This window comes from Lepus europaeus, chromosome 1 (genome assembly GCF_033115175.1).
Source record: "Lepus europaeus isolate LE1 chromosome 1, mLepTim1.pri, whole genome shotgun sequence".
Taxonomy (NCBI): Eukaryota; Metazoa; Chordata; class Mammalia; order Lagomorpha; family Leporidae; genus Lepus; species Lepus europaeus.
This window is the reverse complement of record NC_084827.1, coordinates 89,742,567-89,768,182: the sequence shown is the minus strand read 5'-3', so window position 1 is coordinate 89,768,182 and position 25,616 is coordinate 89,742,567. Positions and strand designations below refer to the sequence as shown.

General features: G+C 34.3%; 1 protein-coding gene and 1 long non-coding RNA gene across 3 annotated transcripts in view; one reads left to right on the top strand and one right to left on the bottom strand.

Moving 5' to 3' along the window:
* LOC133756053 (uncharacterized) overlaps nt 1–25,120 on the bottom strand; it is a 228,678-nt gene extending 203,558 nt beyond the window's left edge. For both annotated transcript variants that reach the window (XR_009865507.1, XR_009865508.1), the window contains exon 1: nt 25,003–25,120. This is a non-coding gene — a long non-coding RNA (uncharacterized LOC133756053). The remainder of the gene's footprint in view (nt 1–25,002) is intronic.
* A 40-nt stretch (nt 25,121–25,160) lies between these two features.
* The window catches only part of ORC4 (origin recognition complex subunit 4), a 77,159-nt gene continuing 76,703 nt past the window's right edge, over nt 25,161–25,616 (top strand). Inside the window, exon 1 of the mRNA XM_062186472.1 lies at nt 25,161–25,266. The gene's annotated coding sequence lies outside the window, so the exon portion shown is untranslated. The remainder of the gene's footprint in view (nt 25,267–25,616) is intronic.

The window sequence follows — 25,616 nt, the reverse complement described above, 5'->3', positions numbered from 1 at the left end:
ATGCCAACAAATTAGATAATCTAAATGAAATGGGCAGATTCTTAAAAAAAACATGAACTACCAAAACTGATGGAAGAAGGAGAAAATGAATATAGTTATAAAATGAAGAAACTGAATCAATAATCAAAACATTTCTAATAAACAAGCCCAGAACCAAATGGCTTCACCGGTGAATTATATCATTTAGGTCCTCTTTTTTTTAGGTTTTTTTTTTTTTTTTTGCCAGAGTGTCTTGGCTTTCCATGCCTAAAATACTCTCATAGGCTCTTCAGCCATATCTGAATGCCTTAAGGGCTGATTCTGAGGCCAGAGTGCTGTTTAGGACATCATATCAAACATTCAATTAACAATTAATGCCAATCCTTTTCAAGCGCGTCTCAAAATCAAAGATGAAAGAACATTTACTAATTCATTCTATGAGACTGGTATACCCAGATACCAACATCAAAGAAATCACTAGAAAACTACAGACCAATATCTCTTAATCTCTTTTGAATGTAAATTCAACAATCCTCAACAAAACACTATAAAAATCCAGAAATAAGGCAGCACCGCGGCTCACTTGGCTAATCCTTCACCTGAGGCGCTGGTACCCTGGGTTCTAGTTCCAGTTGCTCCTCTTCCAGTCCAGATCTCTGCTATGGACCAGAAAGGCAGTGGAGGTTGGCCCAAGTGCTTGGGCCCTGCACCTGCATGGGAAACCAGGAGGAAGCTCCTGGCTCCTGGCTTCGGATCGACACAGTGCGGCCGATTTGGGGGCCACTTGGGGGGTGAACCAACGGAAAAGGAAGACCTTTCTCTCTGTCTCTCTCTCACTAACTCTGCCTGTCCAAAAAAAAAAAAAAAAAAAAAATCCAGAAATATATTAGAAGGATTTCAAATGACAGCAGGTGGGATTTACCCCAGAAATGCAAAGTTGTTACAAAACATGAAAATCAATGAGTTTAATACCATTTTAAAAGAAGAATGGAAAAAGACACCCATATGTTCATCTTAATAATGCAAAAAAATCATGAAACAGAATACAACACCCTTTCAAGGCTATACACATATAGAGAAAGAAAAAAAAAAAAAAAGCTAAACTCTCAGACTAAAATCAAAAGGAGACCTCTTCAACCTAAAGCAACAGCTATGAAAAACCCATAGCTAACATTATGCTTTACAGTAACACCCTGAAAGATTTCCCTCTAAAATCAGGATCATGAAAAGGACTTCTCATATCTCTTCTGTTCAACATGGTGCAATCTAGCCAAGGCAAATAGGAAAAAAGAAGAAATAAAAAGCACCCAGATTAGCAAGGAAGGAGTAAAAGGCCGGAGCTGTGGCACAGCAGGTAAAGCCACCACCTGCAGCGGCAGCAACCCATAAAGTTGCAGTTTTGATTCCCAGCTGCTCCACTTCCAATCCAACTCCCTGCTAATGCGCCTGGGAAAGCAGTAGGAGATGGCCCAAGTCCTTGGATCACTGCACCTGCATAGGAGAGCAGAAGGAAGCTCCAGCTGTTGTGGTCATCAGGGAGTCAACCAGTGGATGGAAGACCTCTCTCTGCCTCTGCCTCTCTGTAACTCTGCCTTTCAAATAAATAAATAAATCTTAAAAAAAAAAAAAGATAAGAAAGGAAGAAATAAAAGCTATCTCCATTTGCTGATGTAATGATATTATCTATAAAAAAACACTGATGAATCCATTAAAAAATTGTTAATGAATTCAGCAAAGTTGCAGAATACCACATCAACATGCAAGATGCCATTTTACTTGTAAATACTAGCAATGAACAAACCAAAAATGAAATTTCTCAAAAAACTCTATTTAGAACAGAATCAAAATTAATAAAATATTAAGCAATTTTTTTAAAAAAAAAAAAGATTTATCTACTTATTTAAAAGGCAGAGTGACTTTTCAAAGGAGAGAAATCTTTTATTCATTGGTTGACACCCTAATGGCCACAACAGCCAGGTTTGGGACAGGTAGAAGCCGGGAAACAGTAATTCAATCCTGGTCTCTACCACAAGTAGAAGTAGCCCAAGTAATTGGAACATCTTTCAATACCTCCCCAGGCACATTAGCAGGAAGCTGGATTGGAATTGGAATAGCCAAGACTTGAACTGGCACTCTGATATGGAATGTCACTGTCACAGATGGTGCACTAACTGACTGAGACAATGCTGGCAGCACTTAGTAAAGAATTTAACCAAGAGGTACAAGACATGTACATTGTAGACTATAAAATACTGCTTAAAGAAATTAAAGAAGATGTATATGAAAACATGTACATAAATAAACCCAAAGACTCAACACTAAAACTATCAATATTTTAACAGCCTAAGTATATTTTTTTTTCCAGAAACAAAGCAGCTGATCTTCAATCTTAGAAAAACAAATAACCAGCCAAAGGAAAGTTGAAGGACTTACATTTCCTGATTTCAAAACGAAATATACAATGGCAAAGTAATCAAAACAGTGTGGTACTAACATAAAGAGAAACAAATAGACCAGTACACTAGAACTGAGTCTGAAATACATCTATAATCAACAGATTTTTTTAAAGCAGTCCTGAAACTGGTATTCTCATATGTTGCGGGTAGGAAAATAAAATGGTATAACCATTTTGAAAAACAGTCTGGCAGTTACTCAAATGTCAAACACAGTACCATGAGATCTAGCAATTCTTACTTGTAGGAATATCTAGTAGTATAGCATACACAAAATGTGTACATGGTTATTTATAAAAGCATAAGCTATAATAACTAAAAATGAAAGGGCCCCAAATATCCATCAAATACCGATGAATGGATAAACAAAATGAGGTATATCCTTAGATGAAAAATGAATGACATGCTGTTCCTTTGCTCCTCCTACCTTACCCTTTGTCTGAGCAATGTTCCTAAACTGGGCAAGAATCAATGCCAGATGAATATACTACCCCAGCATCCCAGCTTGAGAAAGGGCAATTTTTCACACAGCGCTTTCTCTCATACCCACTAAATGGAATTCATTTTCCTTTTCTCAGAGGAGGGAAATTATAATTTAAGACTCTTTGGGGAACTTTTCAATGATGGAGATTCCCTTCGTCCCTTCCCTGTTTTCCACTCCCACCTTTTTCTCTTTTAGAGGTTGTCTTACTATTCGTCTTTTTCTGAACAAGTCATGTTACCTTCACCTCAAAAATCTGCCCTTGATTGTTCAGGTCACAGTCATCTTTGATGAAGATTTTCCAATTTGGAAATTTCCTATTTCCTCTTTGGGGACTCCTTTTTTCAGTCTTTATTTTCTCATAAACCAATCCACAAAAGCATGACTTAAGCTGTATTATAATTTTGATTATCAACAATAGGCATACACACAACACACACACACTTATATATCCTAAGGAAATTATAAATTCAAGGGCAGTAATTTGAGTCTTGCTCTTCTTTGTAATCCCAGCACCTAATAAACAGTAACTGTTTAATAAATTATTTCTTAAATAAATCATGGAAAAAAGTCCTATCAGAAGCCAAATATATGTTAACATTTCTTGAGTCCTATCCAGATCTTCTTATGAACAAGACAGTGGGTCGACAGCTTTGTATGCATTACCTCTCTGAACCTTCCTAAAACTTTGGAAGGTAGGTACACTTAATCTCAGGGTAGACTGGCACTAAAAGGAAATAGAAGACCATCTTTTCATAACATTAAATGTGTGTACCACTTACTTAGAAGGGGTAAGTTAATTCTGCCCAAGGGTGGCCAGAATGATTTAAGTGACACTAAATTTGGAACCTGTAGTAAAACTATGTTGATGGAAGTGGATGGTTATGGCAAGAGACATTGTACTGGAGACAGCACACGTGTAGAGCCAAGGGGACCTAAAGAAACACAGCATATCCTGAAAAGGAAATAATTCAGTGAGCTGCAACAAAATATATAAAGGTTAAAGTAATGGCTGAAGAGGTTGGAGGTCTAAATTGAAGATGAAGTCTAGCTTGGAGGCTAGACTGAAATTAGGATTTCACGTTAAAGATCAAAGTACATTCTTGAAGGATTTTAATTATGGTAGTGACATAACTAGATTTACATTTGGGAACAACTGAGCAACAGACAGAATATGGACAAGATATAAAAGAAAAAGCCAGACTCAGATTAATTGAGGAGACTACTTACTATAATTCTTTAGTCAAGAAATGAGTTAAAGCAGCAGTAATATGCATAATGTGAAGACAGAACAGAACAGACCTAAAGGTTAGAAAACAACAAAATTCTACAGGATTTGGAAATGGGCTGAGTATGGAAGTAAAGGGTGGCAAAAGGCTAATATATTTCAAATTTCAGAACTGGGGAAAGCAGGGATGACACCATCCAAAAAAGTAAGTTAAGAGTTGTTAATGAAAATAATTATCTAAGTGCTGAATTTGAAGGATCCTTGGGACTTACTGATAAACACTCAGGCTAGGAAGTAAACATATGCTTAAATGTCAAATTATTTTGGTGTGTTTATGTGGACTTTTCAGCCAATGATAATCTTTGAAGATCTTCTGGTTTATCTCATTTTCAACTTCACCAGCATATAGTGAGCCCTCATTAAAACCACAAGCTCTGGTAAGCTGATTTGATTTGTATGGACTATGATTGTTTACATAAATTAAGATACAATTTTATTATATATTCTAGAACTAGGAGCATAAGTCTTCAAAATTTTTACATACAATGAACCCAAATATGCTAAATAGCATAAAGGCAATGAGGAAAAAAGAAATGACATCTAAGGAATGCCCTTGAGACAGCCACCAAACACTAGACCCTTAATTTAGTTATCTGTAGAAAAGGATCACAAGATGTATCATCCAGATAAAGATTAAATGCCACACACACACGCACACACACAGCGTCTTTAACTATACTGGCCACAAAGTGGGTTAGTATTTCTCTTTCCTTCAAGTAGCCTTCAGTACCAGGTGGGGGTGAAGGAATCTATTCATTTAGCTATCCATATTTAATCCTGTTTTTAATGTGAACAGTTTGGACACTGAATTTTAAAGTCACTTTCAAGAGTTAGTAAAGCATAGTGAGTGGTTAAGAAGTACTGAAATTAAATCCAGTTCAAAATTTACTATTTGTTTAACTTTAGTTGAATTAATTCACCTAAATAAATTTTCTCTCATTTATAAAATGCAAAAAAAAAAAACTGTACTAAATTTGAAGGTGACTGTGGATTAAATGACAGAACACATTTGTGAAGTATGTATTTATTATGTACCTAGAGTGCTAATAAAAGAGTTAGCTGCTAATGCAGTCATTATGCTCCTTTGTAAAATATCAAAATATAATGTGCCTCTTATTGCAAAGGTAAAACATTAGACTTGTTTGTGTATTTGCATGAATGTATTTACCCTTTAGGAACACATGAGGAGAAAAGTCAAAGGGAACCAAGAAATAATTCAACAGCTGCCAAAAAGTATACCCCCAAAGTTGCATCATCTTCCAGTAAAACAAATGAATTTTCAGTCAGAAATAAGAGGTAGTGGTAAAATAAATTTTAATATTTGTAGAATAACTATCTAACCTATTATTTTTATATAAATTCAGATGACCACAGCTGAAATAAAAACTGTTTATAGAGTATTTTTATGTATTTTGCCAGATATAAGAACCTTGGGAATAACCTATTTCACATGGCAATATTTACTGAACTATTTTTTTTTTAGGAAAGAAATACACAGATTAACATTAAAAGTGTTTTTATTATACAAATGAATATAACAGAAGCAAGTATTTTCCCACACAGAAAATGTATTTCTAACTTACCCACTCATCATAATATTAATTTCCCCTTAGCAGTAAATGTTCTTTACTGAGCCACTCATATTATTTAATCTGATTTATTTTAGCCCCCCAAAACATGTGTGATGAAAAAGGTGACTAAAATAGCTGGAATAATCCTTGAATAGACAATTCGTTATTCTGTGTTTAAAAAAGTAATTCATAAGAAGAGTGGACTTATAATCAATCTCTCAGTGCCATGGTACAATAGTATTATTCTCAATATTAAATTATTTAGTTCCACGGGCATACTATAATTTCAATACTTTGAAATGACATAATGGCATGTCCCTACAGAAGTGAAATTCAATTCTGAATTATCTGTGAAGTAAACTAGAAAAAATAAGTTAAGACTGCTCTAGGAGAAAGATGTATGTAAAAACAAACAAAAAGTATTATTTTAACATGGGGCATGCAATTAATAATTTAATGAATGTATAAACACAATGAAGATATAATTGTGTTACCAAAACTAATGCTGGAGTTGGAAAAATGAAGCACAACAACATAAAAAGCTGGTTGTATTTTAAAAAGCTATCATTGTCATTTACAACAATGATCATACTTGTGAATTTCAATAACTATTATGAATACCATGAACTATATATATCAAACCAACAGTTTTATTGAAGTAGACCACAGAAATATAGAATTAAGAGAATCAGACAGCTGGACTTTCCACACTACATATTCCATATACTACACAAGCTTAGAATTAATGGATATGACTTTGCTCATCATTTTGAAGAACTAAAGAATGGATAGGCTTTTGACCTTTTTGCCCTTGAGGTGCCCACATCCTATATCAGCCTGGTTTCATGTTCTAACTCTGTTCCCAATTCCAGCTTCCTGCTGATGTGCACCCTGGGAGGTAGCAGGTAATGGCTCAAGCAGTTAGGTTCCTTATATCCAAGTGGGAGTTGGCAATTCTGGCTTTATCCTGGTTCACCCCTGATAACTGTGGGCATTTGAGAGGTGAACCAGTGGATGGATGATCTCTCTTGAGTTCTTTTATCTTTCAAATAAATAAAAACCCTCTCTTGAGTCTTTCTTACAAATTAAAAACTAAATTGGATATTATCTGCCAATAAGGTGCTTTGAATATTAAACATCAAAGTAGATAATACTGTAGTATTATAGACCACTGCATTCCCAAACACACTTTGTCTCAAACAAAATAAGAATAGAAGAAACATAACTGACAGGCCAGCACTCTTGTACTTAATTGATACCCATTATTAATGTCATTTTAACATATAACTCTTTGTACTACCGTAACTCATTATTCCCTGCACTGTTTTCATAGAGACGCTTCAAACTACTCTCAAAAAAATTAAACTATATACAGCAGTAATTTACTTAATAAGATGAATATATTCAGAAGTGAGATATAAATGAAGTTTCTACATGCAGAATAATTTTCCATTAGTTCATAATTAAAATTTCAGAAATGATTTTTTTCTTAGTTCTGATTACTATTCAAGCAGCAGTGACTTCTGACATTTTCACACAGTTTTTCTGTGTCTATTTTAGCCCAGGGTAGGAAGCAGTTTTACAAACAGGTATAGCAGAAGAGCTTTCTATTTAAAGGAATTCTTCAGTGAAAACTTTTCACCACCTATTTTATAGATACTGTATGATCTATTTTTCATGTAACAAATTTCTTAAAAAATGGCACCACAATAAAGTAAAAACAGTATGTGTTCCTTTGAGACAAAACCACAAGTACATGAGAAAAAAATTACATTTAAAACATACAGGAGATATACTATAACTATGACACAAATTTATGAAGGGGGATACTTAAAGGTTTTTCTTCTAAATTAAAGTATGTTTATATCACTGTAATACATCCAGAAAAATACGACGGTTTTTTGGATGACTGTTTCTAAGGTTGTAAAGCAGAATTCTCAGTTTTTAACTCCCAGCTATTATTTTTGACTATAGTCTGTTGCATTATCTTTCTCCTTTGCCATATGCATTGTAGGTGGGATGTTTCCTGTTGTTACTATGTCTAGCACTGCAGACTCAACTTTCATATTTATTTACTTTTCATACCTAAGAACCTATAATTGTATTTTGCCCCAAGTCAAAGTAAGTTGCTAGGATGGGTAATTTTGCTATTTAATATTCTTTTTTTTATGGAAACAAGAAACCAACTTTTATTAATCTAGACAAACAGTAAGAACCAAATAAAGAATATAATGGAAATAAGGTAAAATCACTTTTCTTACAAAACTTCATTTCTATCCATCAGTTTAGTCAAAACCTCAAACATGATAATAGTTTTTCTGATTTATTATGAACTCTTTTCTTATCAGACACACCAAGGATTGCTCTATAGTAACAGAATTTTAAAACAGTAGCAGATCAAAATGATCCCAGGAAAAAAGATGTCCTTAATGTCCAGGATTCCTCATTTTTCTTATTTCTAGCAATAGACAGACAGTAACTTAGTAAGTTCATGAAAATTAAACAAAACAACACTATTTTCTTAGGAAAAACACTATAAAATCCAGAGCAGTTTTGTAGAGATGAGATTTAGGGGTCATGGCACCAGCATACCTGGCTTCCAAGAGAATGCTCTTGTAAAATTTTGTGTAAGTATGGACTTAGCAAAGATCCTGAAAAGCATAGTAAATGCTAAAGTAGAGGGAAAGAAATTCAAATAAAACAGACACTGAAAAAAGTTTAGAAAGTCTGACTCTTCATATGATAATTGAATATATTCAAGCTCAAAGTGGTTTTACAGTAACCTTACCTGAAATTCCTGTCTTAGATTCCCAGTTTATTTCACATAGTAAATATAAGTAGATTAGGAAGCAAGTAACCTCACACCCAGACACATTACTAGCTATATGACCCTGGACAACCCACTGACCTTCACTAGGTCTCTTACCCTCAACAAAATTGAGAGAGTAAAAAAATTATATGTGTCTTTTATTACCACTGAGAAATGTCTATCTTACAACTCAACCTACATCCATTTCTCTCTTGCTCTCTCTTTTTGGTACCTGAAAGAACTGTTCATTCTTTTGTAATGTATGTCACTCTTAAAAGTATTTCTGTATTACTGGTCATCACTGTAGAGACTAAAAAACTGCATGGCCCTTCCCTGTTTTATTCATTGCTGAATACCAGGTAACAAAAGTTAATTAATTTCTCTTGACTGAGTAATTCAATGAATATTTATATTTTTATATCAGTAGGAAAAGCTCGAGATTGCTTCTCTTTTGCTAACTCTATAATATGAATCATGTAGAACAGTATGTTTTTTACTTTGAGAAAAATTTGTACCTATGAAAAAATTACTATTCTTTTTGTCTCTTAGTAGTTGATGTTAGCCTTAATAGCCTAAAATGTCTATAATTTACTCAGTTTAAGAGAATAATCCTTTGCAAAAGTCAAAGCTTTCAAGACATATTTAAACAAACTTGACATCTTTAAGCAGAAATTCAAGGTGGTTTAATCATATCAGGACTTACAGAATAAACCTCAATTAGAATTTTGGGTGATTAGGTTCCCTGAATCTATGTAATCTGATCAATAGAAAGAACTGAAAACACCAAAAAATATTTTTAAAAATTTTGGACAATTTCTTTATAACATTTGAATATTATTTCATGCGAAAAACTGGAGGGACACTGTGAATATGAAATCAGTCAATACCTTGCTATTTTAAAGAATTATAGAGTTATATTTGTTTTCTTTTCTAGAATAAAAGTGGCCTTTATGTGGAAATCTCCATATATGCAGACAATATTCAGAGCAGAATATTAAATTTAATATTATTTAAAAATTTAAATTTTTGAAATTAAAATTTCAAAAAATTTAATTAAATATTAAATTAATAAGGTTTTTAGTTTTAATTGGAAAATTCAGTCTGCCTTTACATAAAACCTTTATTTTGGTTACAACTGTTAACATGAAGTAAAAATCTGAAATTAAATGTATTTATCTAAATAATCATTTACAATTCTCTCTGAAAGGGATGATTCTGAACTTTTTGATTGTCATCATATATTACTTTCTGAATTTTAACCTGTGAGAAGAAAGTTAATCACTTTCTTAAACTTACAGATACTAGGATATATTCTAAATAAGAATAAACACCTATTTAAAATGTTCTTTAAGAAATGTTAATAGGGGCCAGCACTGTGGCATAGTGGATAGAGCCACCGCCTGCAGTGCCAGCATCTCATATGCCTTCAGTTTGTGTCCGGGCTCCTCCACTTCCGGTCCAGCTCTCTGCTCTGACCTGGGAAGGCAGTAGTAGATGGCCCAAGTTCTTGGGCCCCTGCACCCACGTGAGAGACCTGGAAGAAGCTCCTGGCTCTTGGCTTCAGATCAGCACAGCTCCAGCTGTTTAGGCCAACTGGGGAGTGAACCAACGGATGGAAGATACCTCTCTCTCTCTGTCTCTCTCTGCCTCTCCTTCTCTCTATAACTCTTTCAAGTAAATAAGTAAATCTTTAAAAAATGTTAACAAAAACAGATACTATACACCTTATAAATCTAGTGTTTTTCAAATTTCAGTGTGCATATTCCTTTACACTTCAGAGTCTGTTCAGAGAAACAAAACAGAAAAAATCATAAAATTTCTAGGATGGTTCCAAAAGCAATATTGAAAAATGAATTAATGCTAGTGATACCTTATGTCTTATAAACAAGTAAACAAATAAATAAATTCAATTCTGTAGTTATTTTTAGATATGAATCTGTTTGATAATCTGTTTTCAATGCTTGATATGCTATACCTGAGAATGTCAGAAAATTACATTCAAGATCACTTGATGAACAATGTTCAATATTCAATGGGTTGCATTGGTACAACTGATTTACCAACAGTAATGTGACATACCCTGTCAACGCAATTAATACTTGTATATACATTCCTTCATACAATTTAATATATCTTTGTGCTACTACTCTTATTGAAAGTGATTTAATCTATTTTTATAATGACTTTACTATATTGGGTACTTCTTTAACCTCTAGTTAATAATTAGGCTATTAATTACTTAATACAAAGAGAAACTGTGGTCCAAAGAGCCTTAAAACTGAACATCAACATAAAATCAAGACAATTTTATTGAAGCTAGAATTAAAAATTATATTTCTTCAATTTTATATTTAGAAGTTACTATTCCAAGGAGAGGGAGATGTTTAATGCAGGCATTATGATGCCCACCTGAGCATCCTATTGGGAGTGCCTGGGTTCATGTTCCAGTTCCACTTCTGATTTCAGCTTTTGGGGAATACACACCATGGAAAGGTCTAGGTAATGGCTCAAGTACTTGGGTCCCTGCTATCCACGTGGGAGACCTAGATTGAGTTCTGGCCTCCTATCTTCAGCTTGGCTCAACCCCAGCTGCTGTGGGCGTTTGGGAAGTGAACCAATAAATACAAGATCTCCTCTCTTTCAAATAAACAAAAATATATAATATCTTTCAAGATGTACTTTAAGTACAATAAGATGTATTTTAAGTGATTTACATCAGTATTCACATACACAAGGCTAGTATCATGGCCTGGAAAAGTTAACTTAGTAATTTATAATCACTTATGACTTTAAGAATTACTCTAAACATAACAAAAATTGTAGCATATGTAATGCTATCATTTTGTAATTCTACTTTTCATACCAATAAATGAAAGAACTTATAAAATGTACTCAAGGGCTGGTGCCATGGCTCGCTTGGTTAATCCTCTGCCTGCGGTGCCAGCATCCCATATGGGCACCGGGTTCTAGTCCCGGTTGCTCCTCTTCTAGTCCAGCTGTCTGCTGTGGCCTGGGAGGGCAGTGGAGGATGGCCCAAGTGCTTGGGCCCTGCACCCACATGGGAGACCAGGAAGAAGCACCTGGCTCCTGGCTTCAGATCGGCACAGCTCCAGCCGTAGTGGCATTTGGGGAGTGAACCAATGGAAGGAAGACCATTCTCTCTGTCTTTCCCTCACTGTCTATGACTCTTACCTGTCAAAAAAAAAAAAAAAAAAAAAAAAGTACTCAAATAACTGAGACACATGAGTACTCTCTAAAGTATTCATGAAGATGGAATTAAAATCTAAGTTTATTTAGGTGCAAAAAAATATTGATCCATGCATATGGGCAATTTTCAAAAAAGTTCACAGAAAATGTCTATCATGGAAACTTTATGCCTGGATTTCAGAATTCTTTTGCATCAAAATAATTTATCTTCCAATTATATTTTTCCATGAAGTTTTTGAGGTCACCCATATGTTCTAGATTCCCAAATATTCAATTTGTGAACGTGATGCTTTCTACTCTCTCTTTACCTTGATGTGCTCTAGATATCATAATATACCATATATCCAGGTTCCAGTTGAGGGTCTTCTGAAGTTTCCCTACTGAATGTGAACCTTTTAAAATCTTTGGTTATGATATTCACTATTAGAGTGCACTTGAAGGCTTTTTGTCTTCATTATTCATAGTTTAGTCAGTCAGATCCACAGTATTCTGCATTCTCTTTTGAACATAAGAGATATCATCTTTAATCCCTATCTTCCTTTTATTTTTTAATTTCTACCAGATTACATTTAGGGTGCTATGTGATAATCACTAGTTTCCAATGTTGTCCTATCCAAAGTTAATAGGGTATTTTGGAGATCTGACACTATCACTACAATTCTACAGGAAAACACGTAATGAGTTTTAAATTGAAATAAAAATGAAGTCTTGTAACATAACTTTTTCATATGTAATAGAAAGCTCTCTCCATTGAGAAAGAAGAATTTTAGTGAAAATATAAATACAACCCTGAGAATAAAGAAAAGGCAGGCCTACAATGACCTACAGTTTCGCTGTTACTGAACTCCCTAATATCTTTCTCCATGTATCCTGTTGCTTTAAACTTCTAACTCTGTTTAACATTAGATAACAGGGTACTTCCTACTCTCAGGATCTTCATACATGCTGTTCCTTCTTTCCAGAAAGCTCTTTTCTTCATCTTAATCAAGTCAACACTTACTCATTAAATTATCAGCCAAATAAACACTTAAAAATTTTCATTTGATCTCAATGAAAGGCTAAACTCTTCTTATAAAACCCACATATTAAATATCACGTACCTCTCTCTCTACAGCAACTGAAATAGTTCCAACTTCGTATTTAATTGTATGATTTTTGATTAATACAAGTATCCTTTTCGATCTCTGTGACATAAGTTCCAGAAGACCAAGACCCAGATCTATTTTTGCTCATTAGCACTAAGAACAAATAATCATCATATTCATACTTGTTGAAGAAAGACTGATGGCAAACCATTAGTAAAAGAGAGGTAACAAACACTGAGTCAATAATAACAATAAAGTTTTGAAAGAAAAATCACTATAACTGTTCACCTGAAAACAAAACACAGAGCCATATATGGTAGAACTGTTTAAACTTGCCAGTTTACAAAAAAAAATAATAATGTTCAGAGGTAGATGGAATTGTGCTTTACATGATAGGGCTAACAGGAAAGAAGTAGGATGCTGACAACTTATAACATAAATGGAAAAAATATAAGCTGTATCTCTTTTCTACTTTTGGCATTTATTTATATACAAGATTTATAGCTTTAATTGCATATCATTTACTACTGATCCCAGGGACCAACCTGGGAATGAATTTTAATTATGAAAGGAAAAACAACCTCAGCTGATATTCTTGCATAACATTTCGCTATTTTAACTAGTGTTTCATTTCTAACTCATATTTTGAATACTTATTTCAGACTTCAATGGATTTCCTAGTCATAATTGCAAAGAACAACTCATTTCCTAATGTTTTGTGCAAGTTATTTCCGTATTTTTTTCTTCTTATTTCTTCTGACCTAATTCTGAAAAATAATTTTTTTTACATAAACATAAGGTACATACATGCAACTACTTCCCTAATTTAGCAGCTACTCTGAATTTTAATTCCAGCTTTCAAATTAATAAAAATAAGATTCTCAATTCCTTCACCCATTGGAAGTTTTATCTGTACCTGAATATCATGTTCTGTGATCTCTCCTAGTATCTCTCCTCTACCCAAATCTTGATTAGCTCTACAAAATCTAATTGCTTCTTTACAAGGCATATTTACATACTCAGTTTGATGTTACCTTACAAAGGTTCCTAAAGTGTTTTTCAAGTACATGTTTTAGTCACACAAGAAAACTATTTAGTCTTCAAAGCTGTTTTATTTTTGTCCTCCATCTAAACCAGTACCTGAATATAGAAAACATTACAGAATGTTAAGTGACTGTACCATCTGTACTTTGAGTGAACATATAATTTGGATCACTGATTAAAATAAGAAAAGTTCACCTTAGACCCATATATTATACCTCATGTTAGACTGAGACTGACTGTATATCACTTCACAACTGACATCCTTCAACACCATTAGCACTCCAGTCTCCATTTTCTCAGGCTACTGAGAGGTGCATTTCTCACTAAGAAGCAAAATATTTAAAAAGTCAGGATAGATTATTTCCATTGTTCCTTTCTCAACTGAGTAGGCTTTTTACACTGTTAGAAAAGATTAAATCAGTCTTAGACTTTATTACATATCAAGTTATCACAACTGTCAGCAAATACTAAAGTCTAACCAAGGTATTCAAAGAATATATTCATGTGACTATTTGGCTAGAACTGTAATTAACTTGGCTCTTTTTTTCCCCCTCATTCCTTTAACACTTAAGTATATTTTTCGTCACATAATTATTATATGAATATAAGCTATTATTAAAAAGAAACCCAAGTAGTACTGAAATATATACAGCAAGGTTATACATATAATAGGTTATTATTGAACATATATATATATATATATATATGAACAATAAGTTTGTCCTTACCCTTTCAGCACACACAATTGCTGTATATCAAGGATATAATTTGATATATATCTTCCAGTCATTTTCTTAGTGTATTCCTAGTTCATAGGAAATAGAATTGAGAGACAAGTTTATTTTGGTGCAAAAGAAGTTGTGAAATTAATGCAGTTTTTTCATAGTAGAAATTTTTCATGTATTTTCTCAAAACTCCATGTGTGCATGGATTTCAAAATTTTTTTGCACTAAATAAACTTAAAATTCATTCCATATTCCATGAATTTTTTGAACTATATTTTTATATGGTATATATTTTATGGATATATGGTATATATAGTAAAAACATGTATTATATCCCACATAAACATACAAGGGGTCTTCAAAATATACATGGAAAACCAAGTATTTTGAAAAAAACTGCATGGATTTCAAAATTTTTGAAAAGTTCATGGAAAGCTGAATTAAAATGTAAATTATTTTGGTAAAAAAATTTTGAAATCCATGTATACTATTCTTAAACATTACATGTGTATTATTACACACTTTTTTTACATAATTTGGTTTACACTATTCCTTTTATTCTATCATTTTCTTTCTACTTAGCTTATTATAGAGGTCTTCCGATTTACTTAACTTACAAATCTAAATTTTGCATGGTTGTTTTTAGTTCGTATCCTCACATACCACTGGTAGTTCTTTAATTTTCTTATATTATTCCTAAATAAATCTTGTTTCTTTCAGTGGTCAGGAAAATGAGTCATGTGTAAACCTTTACACTGTATTATTCACTGTATTATTTCTTAATTAAAAGTGTGCTAGTGGCAATTAATTTGATACAGTATGATTTTCCATCTTTTCTAAATATTTTATACCTGCTATAAACAGTATTTAATGAAAATATGTATACATAAAGAATGTATGCATTATGTCTATATCTGCTATAAACTTAGATTCCAATAAAAATGTATATACATACCTAAAGAACGTATACATTTTACCAATCAATATCTAAAATTAAAGAATACATTCAAGTTTTACAGAAAAGAAAGATGCATATAGCAAATATGCCGATTAATTAGAAAAACACACTTAGAACTCAAATAATTTTTTAACTGGCAAAGGTTAGTGGTAAAAAATAAAAAGCTGCTAAAGAAATGCTTTAAAGACTTCTTGATTACCTTTAAAAAAATTTAGCACTATGCTTAAAACATAAAAACTACAAACAGCAAGAGCAGTAACACAGAAAAGTAACGTAAGATTAAATTTAAGTATTACCTAGATTCCTTTCACATCTAAGAGTAATGTACTAATAGCAATATACTGTTATGTTTTTATGCTGTGGTTTTCCAATCAACTGGATTGCAAAGTAACATCTGTCATAGACTGTATCATGGCCAGTCCTGTGGTACAGCAAGTAAAACTGCTACCTGTAACACGGGAATCCCATATGAGCACCAGTTTGAGACACTGCTGCTCCTCTTCTGATCCAGCTCCCTGCTAGTGTATCTGGGAAATGCAGCAGAAGATGGCTAAAGTACTTGGGCCCCTACATTCACATGGGAGACCTAGAAGAGGCTCCAATCTCCTGGCTTCAGTCTGGCACAGCCCTGACCTTTGCTGCCATTTGCAGAGTGAACCGGTGGATGAAAGATCTCTCTCTCTGTAACTCTGCTTTTCAAATAAATAAAAAACAAATCTTTAAAAAAAAAGAATATATTAATTTTAAAACAATTAAGATGGACTATTTAAATTGAGATATATGCATTAATATAAGTTGTTAAGACTTCTATTACCCAAACAAATTGTTAAATCAAAATACTTTATTACTTCTGGTAGAAAAACAAGCTTCCTTTTACACATCTATGAAAGAATTCAATGCTAACATTTCATAAGAGAAATATTCTCAAGAAGTGGTAGAATTAGGAAAGCCTAGTGATGCTTGTAGCTGGTATGAGTTTCCTGATATATAGTAGGCTTAATACTGTAGCTTTAATTGAAGTTTGAATATTGTAAACAGTTAGACGTCTGGCTCTGGCCTGCATTCTAATACCATCAGCAGAACAGGGATGGGAAGCATAAACAAACCTTTTAACTAGATTACAGTCTCTAAAATGACCAAGAAATCCTTCAGCACAAACTACAGTGTAATAAATGTGGAAGGAGGAAAATGATTTCAGAATAATGCTTTAAAAATAACATTAAATTTCTTATTAAGAATGATTTTCTACATATTCTGATGTTACTTAATATTAATGATAAATTTTACATTTAACTTCCAAATAAAATTCCTTTTATTCTTACTCAGTAGTTGTGTTTTACATTGGTATATCCTTTTTTTTTTTTTTTAAAGATTTATTTATTTTATTTGAAAGAGTTACACAGAGAGAGGAGTAGCAGAGAGATAGAGGTCTTCCATCCACTGGTTCACTCCTCAATTGGCCGCAACAGCCAGAGCTGTGCTAATCTGAAGCCAGGAGCCAGGAGCCTCCTCAGGATCCCCGACATGGGTGCAGGGACCCAAGGACTTGGGCCATCTTCCACTGCTTTCCCAGGCCATCAGCAGGGAGCTGGATCGGAAATTGAGCACCGGGATTTGAACCTGGTGCCCACATGGGATGCTGGCACCGCAGGCAGTGGCTTTACCTGCTTTGTAACAGCACTGGCCCCCTGTCTCCCCCAATTATTGTCACATACAGTTTGAATTATTCTTTTTAGATGCTAATATTAAAAATGTACAGATTAGGTTAATTAATGGCCAACAGATTAGTAGATACTTCACAACGTGTGTTAAAAAAAATAGCTGTGAATATAAGAGTGAACCTAAATAGAATTTGGCACTTAATCTTAAAACATATTTTAGGTTTACTTCTAACTTGAGATAGAGTCACTAAATTAAAAAACAAATGTAGTACAGGAATATAAGTTTTAACATTAACACCTCACAGAAAAACTTCTTCTTAATGCTGGATTCCTGGTTGGTTGGCAAAAACAAACCAAACGAAACAAATTAAAAAAAAAAAAAAAAAAAAAAACCTCAGTAAAACAAAAATGTACAAAAAATTGTTCTCCATTGTAGAGTTGCTGACTAACTTACAAAACTCACCTGAGTCCTTCAAAACAGTATGTTCTAACAATCTACTCAGTAAAACGAAAGTTAATTATCAGTTTTCTAAGAAAAGGTTTTATAGGTCAACAGAAATACTCAAACAAAAATTTGCAACATACAACTCTGAATGAAGTATAAGTTTTAAACCATGTTCGCTATCATTAGCGATTTTCTTTTCCATTATCCATTATGTACAACTACATTTAGAAGACCTACCTAAGTATGTTAACCCTGGATCCTCCTGGTCTCTTTCAGGAGTGATATAGACACATTATAACTTCTGAGATGTTTGAAATGGAAATGCTGAGTAGAATCTTCAGTTTTAACTGGCTTATCTTTAAATTATCTACAGAAATTATTTGGGTCCAGAGACTAATTCTATCCTGCTCACTATTCAGATTGTTTTTGTAAGCAATAAATCATTTGTAAAAAAATTTTGTCTTTGAAATACAATATTATAATTTGTAAAAGTACAACTTCTTTAGCATTTAAAAGTATTTCCAAAATCTGTGGGCCTCGAAGTTTATATGATGATAATCAGTACAAGCATATATAAATGAATGTGTATGTAGTTGAGAACATTAAACTTACTTGATAAATAAAATAGAAAAACAAATTTTTTCATTTCTCTTTTCTCCTATAAAACAGTGATGTAGACATCAATTCTGATTAGCTGGTTGAAAAACAGATTTTAATTTAGCAGCAATTTTAAGGAACAACTAACTATGGGGCAACTTAGTAATCTAGAGAATTCAACAAGTTGTCCACTCTTTTTTTTAAAGACTTATTTATTTATTTATTTATTTATTTATTTGAAAGTCAGAATTAGAGAGAGAGAGAGACAGAGACAGAGAGACAGAGATCTTCCTTCTGCTGGTTCACTCCCCAAATAGCTGCGAAGGCCATGGCTGGGGCAGGCAGAAGCCAGGAGCCAGGAGCTTCACCTGGATCTCCCACGAGGGTACAGGAACCGAAGCAGTCGGGCCATTCTCCACTGCTTTCCCAGGTCCATTACCAGGGAGCTGGATCAGAAGTGGAGCAGCCAGGACTCAAACCACTGCCCATGTGAGATGCTGACACTGCAGATGGCAGCTTAACCTGCTATGCCACAGCACTGGTCCCAAGTTGTTCGTTCTTATGCTAAAAACTATTTCTGGGGGCAAGCATTTAGCCTAGTGGTCAACATGTTAGTTAAGATATCTGTGTTCTGGGACTTGTGCTGTGGCTTAGCAGGTAAAGCCACTGCCTGTGATGCTGGCAATCCCATATGGGCAACAGTTCATGTCTGAGCTGTTCCACTTCTGTTCCAGCTCCCTGCTACTGGCCTGGGAAAAGCAGAAGACAGCCCAAGTCTTTGGGTCCCTGAACCCCTGTGGGAGACCTGGGTGAAGCTCCTGGCTCAGTCCTGGCCTTTGTGGCCACTGGGGAATGAATCAATGAATGGAAGATCTCTCTCTGTCTCTTCCTAGCTCTCTATAACTCTTTCAAATAAATAAATAAGTAAATAAATATATTTTTAAAAGATCCCTGTGTTTTATATCTGAATAACTGGGTATGATACCTTGGATCTAGACTGCAGCTTCCTCTAATGATAGTCCTAATTACTGTTTTTGCCTTCCATAAAGGAGACTTGGATTGAGTTCTCAGCCTAGTCTAGTCCCGGCCTGGTCCAGCCCTGGCCATTGTGATCAGAGATAGGAATTTTCTTTTTCTCTGCCTCTCAAATATTTTTTTTTTTAATTTTGATTTTCTGTAGTGCTAAAAATATATTAAACTTAATTCTATGTATGTAATATAATAAATATTAGGTTTTATGACAAGAGTCTAGAAGATAATGTGTACAAACACATCAAAGCACTAAACAGAATAAATTCCCTTTTGTTTAGTGATTTTTCACTATCAACACATTTACATAAAAGTTTTATAATAAATACTCATTGGGCCATATATTGTTGGATCCTCTAAACTTCATGTAACAGAACACTAAACCCTAATCTCTGCAATTTAAAGGAAATTCAGTATCTAGAAGGCCCAAACGTTATTTTGTCATATAAAGTGAAGACTGACTTCATGCATACTTTAAGTTGCCTACTTGTCTACATCTATATTTCTTATAAAGTCTGGGGATTACTGTTTGTTTTTCTGACCTTGTAAACCTCCAGAAATGTTCTTAACACAGTATCAATAAGCTATCAGGCCATAGTTTTACTAATGTTTATCAAGCATAGGTTGATAAATACTCTTTACTGTGACTGTGTCTTCAATTAGGAAGTGTCAAAGTTAATGTGCTAGAGTACTTTGCTGCTATATAATGACAAAATGCTGTTGCTTAGTAATCAGTTTCTGAATTTGTAACATGGGGAACATAATGAAAGTTCACAGGAGCACCCTAACGACTGATTGGAATTGATGTGTTTATCACATTTCTGGGTAGTATTAAATGAAACTATGACTATTTATAAAAATAGAAATTTAGGAATGAATGTGAAAGAGATCAGAATTTACCACTCACAAATCTATTTGTGTTCCTAGTATACTACACTCACACAGCCACCCCTTCCTTTTTAAAAACTATGAACCAATAGTATTCTAAAAGTTAAGACTTTAAGGAGGACAAATTTAATCCAATACTTTTTCTTTCAACAAACATTTCTATTACATATGAAAGCCATGGCAAAAATTGAGATAAGATTATTTTTGAAACATTCATCTACTAAGAAACTTCCAAGTAATTTTACTAAAGCTAAAGAAACCATACCAAAAATAAAGATTTAAAATCACTATAGATTTAGAACTAGTACTGGGAAGTTCTGTGTGAGAATCTTGGAGTAATTTATCTAAAATATAGTAAAAACCCCAAAGCTCCTAAGTATTGTGCATTAATTACTGCACAATAATTAAATCATGTTAGTTTTGCATGATATATAGTAGAAAATATTTTAAAAGTCAAAATGAAAACATATAACGTCTTTCAATTCAACCATGTAAGATTACCTTCTATATGAGGTATGAAATTTACTTTTGAGAAGAAAGTTTAAGTTTGGAGAATTTGCATTTAGTGTTTTCGAAAAAAGTAATGAATTAATTTAATAAAGAGTGTAAATCACATTCAAATAATGGAATTATATATGGCTAGCAATAAAAGTTCAGCAATGATACCCACATGGACTTTATCGCTGTCCAAAATGAATGAACTCTACATAGAAGACAACCTTAAAATATAGCATTAAGTGGAAAATTTTGAAAAATATTTTTCTAACAAAATGCAGAAATATCCTACTTAACATATATCTTCCCACCTAACAGTATCCATTTAGTTAATATAAAATTCATTTAGCTAAAACATCAGAATAAAGATATGACAAATACACTTACAATTAAGATATTCTTTCACATTAACCTATAACAACCACCCTTGTTTTCAAATACCTAGCACAATGCCTGATAGACATCATAGATGTTTAATGAATAGCTAAATACAATCTGTTTTGCACATACATTCAAAATCCAGACAAGTTTACAAAGGTACATAAGTTGGACATAGGCTTTCTGGCTGACTTCATAGGGTCCCACTGATGACTAGGAGTAAATCTTCATATCCATAGAAAACTGGAAAGTTGATAACTGTCTGGGTAAGGATCAAAAAAACAAAGTCAGGGAAATGTGTTACCTAAATAACTGTTGCTTTATAGAGATGGTAATATTAGTCTAATCATTCCAATAACCCATTGCACTAGTAACTCAATAAAATGAAATTTCAGTGTACCCTAAACAATTACAAGTATTATTTTTAAATGGATTTTCTAAATCATTGCTTATAGAAAATAACTTACTTTTTTTCAAATTATACACTGTACAAGGATTAGAAAGGAACATGTTTTTACTTCTTATTATGAATGCTATGTTGTTAACGGTATTTAACTTGGTTGTTAATTAGAAAAAGAGAAAGCTACAGCAGAGATTAAAAAAATAAAAATAAAAACAAATTCTCTTGAAAAGAATTTCATAATAGTGAAAATTATAGCAAGAAGGAGAAGAAAGGAATACCGCAAACGGAAATAAAGAAATTCAAACACATTAAACTCCAAAACTAGTATGTTTTATGACAAACAACCAGTAAGGCCTACTGTGTACTAAGCTTTGTCCTTAACTAGTTCATGTGGCAAGACTCACAAGTAAATATTTAAAATGCAATTTGAATTCTATTTCTTAATATATGTATATACATATATACATACACACATATATGTATCTCCTTAACACAAGACTAGCAAGTATATTTATTGAAGCACAGGGAGAAACATAAGCATTAGAGAAAGTTAAAAAAATAATTTTTAAAATAGAACCATTAACAATGAGTGAAATTATTACTTCTTAAAAAATCAGTGAAAAATTACTGAATTATAGACAGGCTTACAGCTTTAAAGCCATTTACCTTAATATTCTTCCACATAAAGCCCTAAAATGCTATACACAGAAATCATGCATGCTAGTTTTAAGCCTGACAAAGCAAATTGAGGTAGTGTAGCATAGTGTCAAGAGACCTGAATCCTCCAGACCTCCTCTGCCCACTTGCAGGCCTTGCAACCTTGGGGAAGTTCTTCAAGCTCCCTGAACTTCAGCAGTATGCAACATGAAGAGGTGGATAGGAGTGGGCATTTGGCCCAGCAGCTAAGATTTCACTTAGGACACCTGCATCCAGTACTGGTGTGCATGGATTCCAGTCCTGGCTCCACTTCAGATTCTAGCTTCCTGTTAATGCACACTCTGGGAAGCAGCCAATGATGTCTCAAGAAGTAGGGTCCCTGCCACCCACATGGGAGCCTAGATTGAAGTCCAGGCTCCTGGCATTGTTTTGGCCCAGTCCTGCCATTATAGGAATCTGGGAAGTAAATCAGTGCATGCAAGATGTCCCCCCTCTGCCTCTCTGCCTTTCAAATATAAATAAATAAATAAATAAATAAATATTTAAAAAGAGCTGGGTCCATCTGACTTCTAAGATATCACCTAGTTGAAAAATCACCACGCCAAAAATCCATAGTTTTTAGTGCTTAAAAAATTAGCTGTAATAAAAAAAAAAAACACAATAAAAAGTTTTCAACATAAATCATTATTCAATTTGGAGAAAGTCTAGAATCTTCCAACAACCATAAAGGGTCATCTGGGGGAGCGGGGGAGGATAAGAAATGTTTTCAAGGAAAAACAGAAACAAAATAAGTAAAGGTATTTGAGTAAATTTTTATTCAGCTGCCTGCTGGGCAACTACCACTTCAATTATCTACACAATTCACTTACTTAAAATGTATTCTTCACTAAGTTCTACTTTCTATCTGTTATGTTAGGGTTAGAGGATAAGAAATCCTAGGTGGCCTGGAATAGTAGTATTGATGTTGGGAGAAAAATTTGAGCTGGCACAAATTTCTATTTAAGTATACCAATTATATCTCACAGTAAGGGAAGAAACTGTTCAAATTTCTAACAGAAAGAGGGAAATAAAGCCATAGTATTTACTGCTACACAGCTTTTTTCCTCCTGTGTGTAAATGTCTACTTTTGCACACAGTTTGTAATTAAAATTTTCCAGAACATGTTTCCACATATGCAATGCTTTTCTGTTATTAAAATGAGTATGTCATATCTTTCCTTTACCATGAGGAAAGTAAAAAAATTAAAAGTATTATCATGCCCTTATAATATTTGTCAAATATCTTTCTAGATTTATATTTCTTCAATCCTTTCTAGCTGATCAAATTGCTGTTTTCATATTGCCAGTCTGATCACAAAATTGCTGCTTTACAGAGGAATATTTTTTGCTGACATAAATTATGGGATCAGAGATACCAATGCGTTACAAAAAAAAGAGGGAGGGAGAGAAAGAGAGAAAAAAAAAATGAGAGGTGGGGGAGAGGGAGAGAGAGAATGAATGTGTGCATCCGTCTTCAAGGAAAAGATAAAGAAATATATGTATGAAACAAAACGCTAGTTTCCAATGTAAGCTCTGGTAAAAAGCCTACACCAGATAAAAATACTTTCCAGCATTTCTGAAATAAAATACAGCACTGAATGAAATTTGTTCACTAAGAACATACCACGTAAAAATGAACAGTGATTTTTATCAAAATTGCTATTTTATAAATCTAAATGTGGATTTACCTTTCAGTTTATATGTAACTACAATTAGTGTACCAACTATAACTTCATGATTTCTTTGACTTATACAAACATTTTAAAAATCTGTCTCCTTTTACATATAGTGAGCAATTTGGTTCAGTACCCTGAGAGATGAAAAACTCATCTCAATTTACAACACTAAAATAAATAATTCAGTTAAAACTAAAAGTGGTACCAATCCAGCAAACTATTGATGGAGAGGTCTGGCCTTCCATGAAGCCAGGCAACATGAAGTTTTCAATGAGGATTACTTGTTCAGACAAGTTACAAAGATTATAAAAATACTCAGATTAATTACAAAATAGTTCACATTCTCATCTTATGGAAAATAAATATCAGGAACATATGTGGGAAGAGACAATACCAGTGGCATTTAAACTTCAAGCATTTTGAGCTCCTAACTTTATACACTGATACATCAAACAAACATTAACCAAAAAAGCCATAATACAAGTCAAAATCCAACCAAAGGCCTCTATGAACTAAAAATCTGAAATTTTCTATGCAAGTCAGACAAGATCAAAAAATGGAAAATTCAAACCCTAAAGCCAAAACCAATCAAGTCTTCAATCCTGAAGTCAATATCCAAATCACATACAGGACCAAAAAGGGGGGAAACACTCAGGTCTACAAATAGATAAGCAGTTCCAATACAATTCAGATCCCGACATTTTCCCACTCAGAAACAAATGCAGTGGAGCTTTTCCTAGGAAAAGAGAAAAAAGCTCTCCAAATGAATTTTTTAAGTGACATCTAGAAAGTGTGCCTCTTTCTGTCTCTTTCCCTGGCGCCTCATTGGAGGAAGGAGGGGGTTGTTTTTGTATTCTCCCCCAGTGGAGCAAGACACAATCAGATGTTAGCTGGAGGAGAGAAACCACTTTTGACAACAGCAAATAAAAATAAAAGTGCCCTTCCTCCCCTGACAGGATGGACACCCCACCTCACACGCCCCTCCCCACTCCAACCCCTCCTTCACTCACCCCCCCCCAGCACCACCCCCTCCTCACCCCGGAGCGCCACTGCGTATGTGGTTTGGTGCTACTGTTGCCCCGGAGTGAAAGTCAGAGCCAGAGGAAGGCAATGAAGCCCCCACAGACACACTTACCTTTCCTGCCCCCCACTTTTGAGTGCCTTCCCTGGAGCTGTGGAGGATGACACAAAGGGTAATAAAGGGGGGGAGTGGAGGAGGAGGAGGCGAAGGAGGAGGAGGAGAGCTGGGGAAGTGGCTGCTCCTGGGTGTAGTGAGATGTCTCCAGCCAGGGCCAAGCAGCAGCAGCAGCAGCAGCAGCAACAGCAGCAGCAGCAACAGCAGCAGCAACAGCAGCAGCAGCAGCAGCAGTAGCAGTAGCAGCAGCAGCAGCAGAGAAGGGTCTGTGTTGCTAAGAGGCTTTTGGTCTCTTTCTCTCCTCCTCTCACGGCCAAAGAGGAGGAGGGTGGAGGGGGCTCGAGAGGGAGGCGAGTGGAGGGGTGAGGGGGTAGGAGTCGTGGATGGGGATTTTCGAAGAAGAAGAAACTCCTTCTCCTTCTCTCTCTGGCTCAATCCCCCTCTCAGGGCTCGGGGCTGGAGGGTGGGGGAAGGAACTCAGTCGCCTTCCCCCAACCCCCCTCAATTCAAGGTTGAAGTGGGGTAAAATTAGTGTCCTGTCCCTTTAAAAATAGAAATAAAAGGTGCCCCCCCTCTGCCACTGCCTCTCTCTTCATCATCAGCTGCTGCTGCTG